The following is a 7,882-nucleotide window of genomic DNA, read 5'->3' on the forward strand; positions in this document are numbered from 1 at the left end:
CTTGAGCCTGGGAGGTCGAGACTGCAGTGAGCCGTGATGGTGCCACTGCACTCAACCTGGGCAACAGTGTGGAACCTGGTCACAAAAAAATTTTATATAATAGAAAGTGGTCACTTCTCCAGTGGAGACATCTGTCTTCAAACCTCCTTACACATCTGGACAGGTTACAAGCATTGCCTTATTCCAGTTTTGGAAATTGCCAGCTAGTAGAAATGCCTAATGTTGAGGCAAAGTTGTCCTCTCTCTCTTTCTCTTTTTACTGCAAAAAGTTTTGTTTCCATTTGGTCCAAGGCTTGAGAAGAAGCTCCAAGGTGATTAAAAAGCTGCCTAGAGGCTGGAGAGAGAGGCTCAGGCAGAAGCCCTGACACTTTGAGGGGGACCCTTAGAAGTTGTTGGGCTCAGTAGGCTCCTAGTCATGCTTGAGGGTGAGCCTTTGGAAGAGGAATTTGCCCAGCCTGGCCTGGGGGCCAGCCAGCCTATCAAAGTTGGTCAGGTGGTTGTCCACCTTCTTGATGAGTTTCACTTCCTCATTGAGGAAGTCGCTCTCCAGGAAGTCAAGATATGGAGGTCTGTTGGGCAGAACCCAGGGCATGAAGATCTAAAAGAGCCTGGTTCAGCTTCTTCTCCAAGGCCATGGCGGCTCCCATGGCATCCAGGGTTTTACCCCACTCATCTTAAGGTGACTTATGGATGTCCTGGAATAGAGCACTGCTGCCACACTCGTTTTGTATCTTCAAGAGATGCTCAGAGCCCTGCACTTCTCCTTGGCCAATTCATAGAAGGGGCCCACAGCTTCCAGAGCCACATCATCATGATGGAAACAGAAGCCTCGCGAGAGTGGGTGGAGGAGGCTCACCAATGCAAATTGACCAGGAGATTGGCGGCTGCCTCCACGTCAGTGGAATAATTCTGATGAATCCTGGAGCTCCTCATTGGTTGGCAAGAAGGAGCTAACCACAACAACTGTGTGGGCTGATCCCAGAAGCAGGAGATAGCCGAGAAGATGATCCTGGAGTTTGCAAGTGAAGAGGAGATTGGAGGATGCTCGGAGGCTAGAAGAGAGGGAGTCCCCGTGTCTGTTCTGTCCAAACACTGTTGAAGAAAAAACATATCCATGGGACTGCTGAACATTCTGCTAGCCATTTCTCTTATTGGTGTGAGTTCTGTTTTTTGAAACCCTTTCAAGTACCTCTGATTCCTTTTCTATATGATTTCCATTTGAATGTTGGAAGATGGCCATGGAGCCTCCCCAAGATGGAGAACCGCCCATGTTTCCTACCATGCTGTGGAGCCCTGTCCTGCTGGCTCAGCTCTGCACAGTCTCTGGAACCATGGGAAGGAACATTGAGGGCCCTGAATTGCAGGCACCCCTGGCCAATACTTTCAACCCCATCACTAGGCCACATCTGGTCATGAGGACCAAGTCATGTAGTCTAGCCCCTATGACTGTATTTATTCTCTAACTCCCAGATTTCCACTTTGTCTCCCTGCCTGGGATACCTTGGACTGGGGCCTTGTCTTACCTCACAAGGCCTCCCTAGGAGTAGAGCCAAACCTCTGTCCCTGTAGGTGAGTCCCCAGCAGTTGATGCCAAGTTCTTCTGCCTGCCTTCTCCTTGGCCCCTTGCCTGCTGCCAGACTCCGCTGGTCCTTTCTGGTCCTGTCTTTGACATGAACTTCCTGCATGGCCTTGGATTCCTTGTTTTCTAGCCAGCAAATGGAATGAGTTTTAATGCATTGGTGGATTTAAAAACTAGCCCCATCTAAGAATCACCTGGGAGCACTTTACAGAGTGCCAGTGTCCAGAGCTGGAACTGGGATGAGAAGTGAAAGGCACCTAGCATGCAAAATGTAAAGTGCATCTCTCTGGTGCCAACCCTGCACTGGGAGGGCCCCGAGAGTGACTGTTTCCTTACATTAGCTCCCCTAGGAGCGAGGCTCGCTTTGCCCTGGTCCCAGCCCTGCAGGGCAATAGCACCAGAGATTATGATCTATGTGGTCCAGGAAGAAGTCCCGATAATGGTATTTTGAAAAACTAGGCAGAGGTTAATGTGTGGAGACAGGGTAGGGAATCGCTGGAATAGGTGGTCTCTCAGGGGTCTGTCACCCAGCAGGGTACTCCAAGACCCTGGGACTCCCAACTGTATTCTTCTACCCATGCTTGGCCTTGGGACTTTGCTAGTAGCTTGTGATGTCCTCTTGTTTCCTGGAGAGTATGTCTCATTTCCAAACTCCAGCTAGGCTCAGTCAAGCCCATCCCGCCCCCAAGAACCCCAGGCCAACCAGGCCTTTGTTCTGACCAACGTCTTCTCCATTTCCAAGTTAGATAATCAACGTTCCAAACCCTCCATTCTGTTGGCTCTCCTTTGGATATGTTCCAGCTGCCTGTGCACCTTCTACATGATGGGATGTGGAGACTTTGCAATACTGAAGTATTCTGGTACATTCATATTCATTCATTCAACAAGCATGTGCTGAGGACTTGTCCTGTGCCCTGCACTGTGCTATTTGCTGAAGAGCACAAAGATAGAGTGATATATTCATGCCTAGGGTAGCTTATGGTACATCAACATTTCCCCAAATGTGCTCTGAGTGTCAATGGATGTTATACAAAAGCAAAGCAAAGCCAAACAAAACAACAAAAAACATTTCCTGGTAAAATGATTTAGGCAGACCTGAGTTCAAATAAACAGGTTTCTTTATTGCAGGACTTCTCAGAATATTTAGTTTGCTAATATATACTGTGTATCTCCATAAGAGAAGCTCGCTATAATACAATTCCCAAATACATTTGACCATCCACTTAACATGAAATATTCCAAAAGGCACTTTGAATAATGCTGTCATAGAATGATAAATCTAGAATCAACCATAATTCCAGATATGAGAGCTCTAGTAATGTGATCCAAGGTTGCATTAGCTCTTTAAGCAGCCACATCACTCTGTTGACTTCTCAGGAGCTGTAGGCTGGCTAAAATGATTGGGTCTTTTTTCACACAACAATCCTTAAGTAGGTCTTTCTCTTTCACTACTTGGGCTATTGACTTTTTGGAAGTGGAATATAAGGCCCATCAAGTTTAACTTTATTGGTTCTGAGCCAATAAAGTTAAAGGAGTTACAGAGGTTGAGATCTTTTTTATCTGAATCCTGCCCACCAGCGTATCAGCTAGGTTTCCCTGCTATGTGTTGCCTACAGTGTAAGTGGGCAGGCCTTCTTTATCTTCATCCAAGCCTCCGAAGAACGTGGCGAATGCGACAGATCTCTGTATCGCAACATTACAAATCTTCCTTGTAATTGGCATTGATCCTTTCACCTACACTGCAGTCATGAGCTGTGCAGCAATGTTTTGGTCGACCATGGACCACATGTGTGACAGTGGTCCCATGAGACTATAATCTCATATATTTATTGTGCCTTTTCTATGTTAGTTATATTTACGTATACAAATACTTATCAATGTGTTACAATTGCCCACAGTATTCCGTACAGTAACATGCCGTACGGGTTTGTAGCTTAGGAGAAATAGGCTAAACCCTATAACCTAGGTATGCAGTAGGCTATATCACCCAGGTTTGTGTAAGTTGACTCTATGATGTTCGCATAATGACATAATCACCTAATAACCCATTTCTCAGGACGTATCCCCACTGTTATCGATGCATGACAGAACTGCTGTGCAGTCATTCAACAAATTCACCTAGCTGAGCCATAACCCTTAACTGGACTCATGGCCTTCCATCTGGGTCAAAGGATAACATGACAATTTTTGGGAAATCCCTCATGGAAATCCACATTCCCTTAGTCTACCAGTCTGGTAATACTTCCAAAAAGAAGAAAATTAGGCTAATTTGTCATGAGTAAGTCAAAGGTTATTTTATTTTTGTGATTATGCTATGATTTTGTGAGTAACCTATGCTCATTAATAGAAAATGTGGAAAATATAGGCATTTTTAATATTAATTATTATGAAGAAAATTAAAACTGCCCAGTATCAAACCACCTAGAGAAAGTCACAGTTAACTTTTGCTAGGTCTCCTTCTTTGTTTTTTTGAGACAGAGTCTCACTCTGTCACCCAGGTTGGAGTGCAGTGGCAGCATCTCAGCTCACTGCAACCTCTTACTTACTGAGTGTCTTCCATGCGTCAGGTATAGTTCCAGGTGCAAAAGTAAACAAAAAACAGTCCTCCCTCAAATTCCTGCTCTTATGGAGTTTGTATTCTAGTCAAGGCTTATAAATAAATAAATAAATAAATAAATACAGACTCCCAGGATTCAAAAATATCCTGCTGTTTTTTGCTCCCAACTTGACCTTATATTAGAACTATTCCTGTAATGACTGTGTTAATGAACCCAGGCCAGCTTCTGATGATTCCTGTTTTCTTTACTAAATGTCTGCAACCATCTCTTTAATGCAGCAATCTTCGATTTTTCTCTCTTTTTTTTGGCAGGGTCTCATTCTGTCACCCGGGCTGGAGTACAATGGTGTGATCTCGGCTCACTGCAGCCTCAACCTCCCAGGTTCAAGGATCTTCCCACTTCAGCCTTCCAAGTAGCTGGGACTACAGATATGTACCCCCACGCCTGGCTAACTTTTTTTGGTATTTTTGTAAAGATGAGGTTTCTCCATGCGCCTAGGCTGGTCTTGAACTCCTGAGCTCTTGAGTTGGAGAGGAGTTCCCGTCTCGGCCTCCCAAAGTACTGAGATTACAGGTGTGCGTCACTGTACCTGGCTGTTTTCTATTTTAAGAGATAGGGTCTTGCTCTGTTGCCCAGGCTGGACTCAAACTCTCAGGCTCAAGTGATATTCCTGGCCTCAGCTTCCCAAATAGCTGGGACTATAGGTGTGTACCACTGCACCCACCTAATAGTGCAATCTAGAATTTTGTGGAGGGTTGATATGACACTTACCAAGTTATAGTCTCCAGAATGTAGCTTTTACCTCTCTTCAAAAACGGGGACAGATGTGCACATCTCCAGTGACTGGATACCTCGTCTTTTTCACTATTTCTCCAAGATTACAGATTGTAGTTTCACAGTTTTACCTTTCTGGGATGCAATTTGTCTAGGCTTTAAGACTCGAGCTCATTTACAGGTATTCTTTTATTATCTCTCCACCTATCATGAGCTTGTCTATTCCTGAGTTTGTTCTATCCTTCCAAGATTGAAGATTAGTCTTCTTGGTAGACAAGGTAGAAGTAAAACGAGTTGCAAAGTTCTGTTCTCTCTCCGCTATTGATTAGCATTATGTCACCTGCCCCAGGTAGTGATCTCTTCTCTTCTTCTTGCACTCATCTTGAAGGAGGAAAGGCTATGGGAGAATCTGGAGTAAAACCCTTTTATTTTTCGTTAGTCTATTAGCTCTCATAAAAAAAAATTCCTGACAGTATTTTTGTAGGACTGAGTTATTGTGCTGCTCTTTTGTATTTGCCTACTCTCTCATTTTACAAATAAGAAAACTGAGTATTATGTTCAGTAAAGGGCATTGCATAAATCGGACCCTAAACTAGAATTATAGCATTTATTTGAGTCAACCTTGCAGTATCTGAGAGATTAAAAAAACCTTGCAAGAAATAGATCACTATGGGAGAAAAAGGACCTCAGGAGAAATTTAATTGAGAACCCCTCTCATGGGGAGAGGACAATGGATTTTACTGAATGAGCCCCAGACTGTAGCAAGTTTTCCCTGGTTGCAGACATCTCACAGGGACCATTTTGGTCTGTTCTGCTTGGGGGAATGGCAGCAGCCCACTCCCTTTGCCTTCAGCGTAGGGCTCCAACATAGGAAGCCAAACAGCTGGCTCTTCTCCATAGGCAGCCACCCCAGCCCCATCTCTTCATTAACCAAAACCCTTCCTCGGGGGAGCAGCGACAGCTCCCTGTGAATTGGCTATTGGCAGTCATGCTGAGGCTTCTAAGCAGCTCCTTGTTAACCTTGAAAGATGACTATTTTAGTTTTCTGGAGTCTCTGTCACCACCTGCAGACAGAAGCAGATGATTTAAGAGGTGAGCAGGTAGGAATTATGTGACCTTCAAACAGAGATATCCCCAGAATCAGTGGACACAGTCAAATCACTACATGACTGTCTGTCTTTGTGTCCTGGCTCTGTCCCCAGTCCATTGTGTTAGATAAGAGGTTTTGTGTTACCCTCTGAAGGGCTGGGATTACTAGGCAAGCTCAGAAGGCAACTACCACACTATTTCTCTGTAAACAGTCTTTGCAAATGCTATGTTAGTAACAGACCTAGGTGGATGCCATTTTGACATTGAAAGTGCCATCTTTTAGGGCAAAGGCAGTGTGGGTAGGCACATAAAACATAAAATCCAGTTAATTTAGTCTATTTAAATATATAAATAAATAAAGCTATTCCACTAGTGCATTTTCTAAACCCAAACCAGGAAACATAAAATTCTCCGTAGCAAATAATAAAATGCAAACTTTGTTTCATTTTATAGCCAGAAGAGTCAGAAGAAGGCCAAGAAAAAGGAGAAAAAATGAGGAAAAAAAGAAAAGAAAAGAAAAGAAAGGAGGTTAGAGATAAGAGCAGGAGAGGAAGAAAAGGACAGGCACCATCTCTAAGGGTGCTGCCTCCTTGACCTTCTGTCTCTGAGATCATACCCATCTGCTTGTTAATACTTGAGTGGATTCTTGACTCTAAACTCTACAGGGAGAGCAACAAGATGGATTAGTTCAAGACTTACCTGACTTCCTGGAATGAACAATATGGTTTATTTATAGTTAACTGCTGCATCTAGGAGACCTGTAGAACTCTGGTTGGGTCCTGTCCCCTTAGCCAGTTTGGTCTGATATTCTCTGACCCCTCTTGCTGTCCTGCTGGATCAGCGCTGACCACAAGTCTCCTTCTGCAGCTCCTGCCAGTGTAATTTGGACCCGTCACTTCCTTGCAGTAGAGCTGATAGGCCAACTGCAGAACTGTAGTCTGCCTCCAACTGTTCACTCTAGAGTATACAGATGTCTCCCTGTTTCTTCTACTTTAGCTATTTCGGCTATTTGCTATCACACATATTCATGCAAATGCAGGAATTTCACGAGGTACAATTCCCTTCCAATGTAAACCTGTTCTATGAATGCCTTCTGCAATAAAATCACTCTACAGAATGTCTGTGGATGTCTGTGAATGTCTTTCCCAGCTGTTGCAGAAGGGGTTTTATCGTCTTCCATGGGTTTAGACAGGAAAAGAGTAACTTTTGGGTGAAGAGCTGCCTGGAAGACTTCCCCCTTCCATTAGCAGCTCTTTCCTGTATGGTTGCATCCTGAGTCCAACCAGCAAATGGCCCTCAGCCACAGCAGCTGTGGCAAAAGTTAGTTTTATTCTAATTAACTATTTCCTTCTTATTTACACAGAGCCTGTGCTTTTCTACTTTCCCTTGATTCCTGACCTTGTTTGCCACCATCCATCGTTGGTCCTACCCAGCCTGTCATGCCTTCCATCCAAACAGCATCCATTCTCAATGCCAGTCCAAGCCTCAAGATCTTGGCTTCTTTTGTACTTAGTGCACTGGCCAAGTTTCCATCACCTCTAATTTTCCTCTAGGTCCCTTTAGTACTCTGAGGCCTAGATCATCCCAGTACTTCCAGATTCTAGGATTTTAACCAACACCCACCTGGACCATGTTAATCAAATCAGTTTGTTCTAATAATTTTTTTTCACTGCCTTCCTAGTACCTGTGACTAATAGCAGGCCCAGTGTCCTCATTAACCATAAATGCTTGGGGTTAGGTTAACACCACAGATGAAACCATTCTTATTCTTTCTCTCCCACTTCCCACCAAAATCAACTGCTGAGTATTTACCAACATCATTAATAACTGTTTCTCCTTTGAGCTGTTCAGGATAAAGCCTTCTCTACACAGTAGAGAATGC

At 44.1% G+C, this 7,882-nt stretch overlaps 1 pseudogene; it reads right to left on the reverse strand.

The window, feature by feature from the left end:
* Nucleotides 1-296: 296 nt before the first annotated feature.
* LOC103248526 (ferritin light chain pseudogene) lies at nucleotides 297-933 on the reverse strand (annotated as a pseudogene).
* Nucleotides 934-7,882: the final 6,949 nt, after the last annotated feature.

This window comes from Chlorocebus sabaeus, chromosome 1, assembly GCF_047675955.1.
Source record: "Chlorocebus sabaeus isolate Y175 chromosome 1, mChlSab1.0.hap1, whole genome shotgun sequence".
NCBI lineage: Eukaryota > Metazoa > Chordata > Mammalia > Primates > Cercopithecidae > Chlorocebus > Chlorocebus sabaeus.